This window comes from Austrofundulus limnaeus, unplaced genomic scaffold, assembly GCF_001266775.1.
Source record: "Austrofundulus limnaeus strain Quisiro unplaced genomic scaffold, Austrofundulus_limnaeus-1.0 Scaffold3793, whole genome shotgun sequence".
Lineage (NCBI taxonomy): Eukaryota > Metazoa > Chordata > Actinopteri > Cyprinodontiformes > Rivulidae > Austrofundulus > Austrofundulus limnaeus.
Window position 1 is genome coordinate 1 of NW_013956195.1, and position 226 is coordinate 226.

The window sequence follows — 226 nt, forward strand, 5'->3', positions numbered from 1 at the left end:
GTCTTTGTTCAGGTCCTAAAGTCCACAGAGAGTCTTTGTTCAGGTCCTAAAGTCCACAGAGAGTCTTTGTTCAGGTCCTAAAGTCCACAGAGAGTCTTAGGTCAGGTCCTGAAGTCCACAGAGAGTCTTTGTTCAGGTCCTGAAGTCCACAGAGAGTCTTTGTTCAGGTCCTGAAGTCCACAGAGAGTCTTTGTTCAGGTCCTGAAGTCCACAGAGAGTCGTAGGT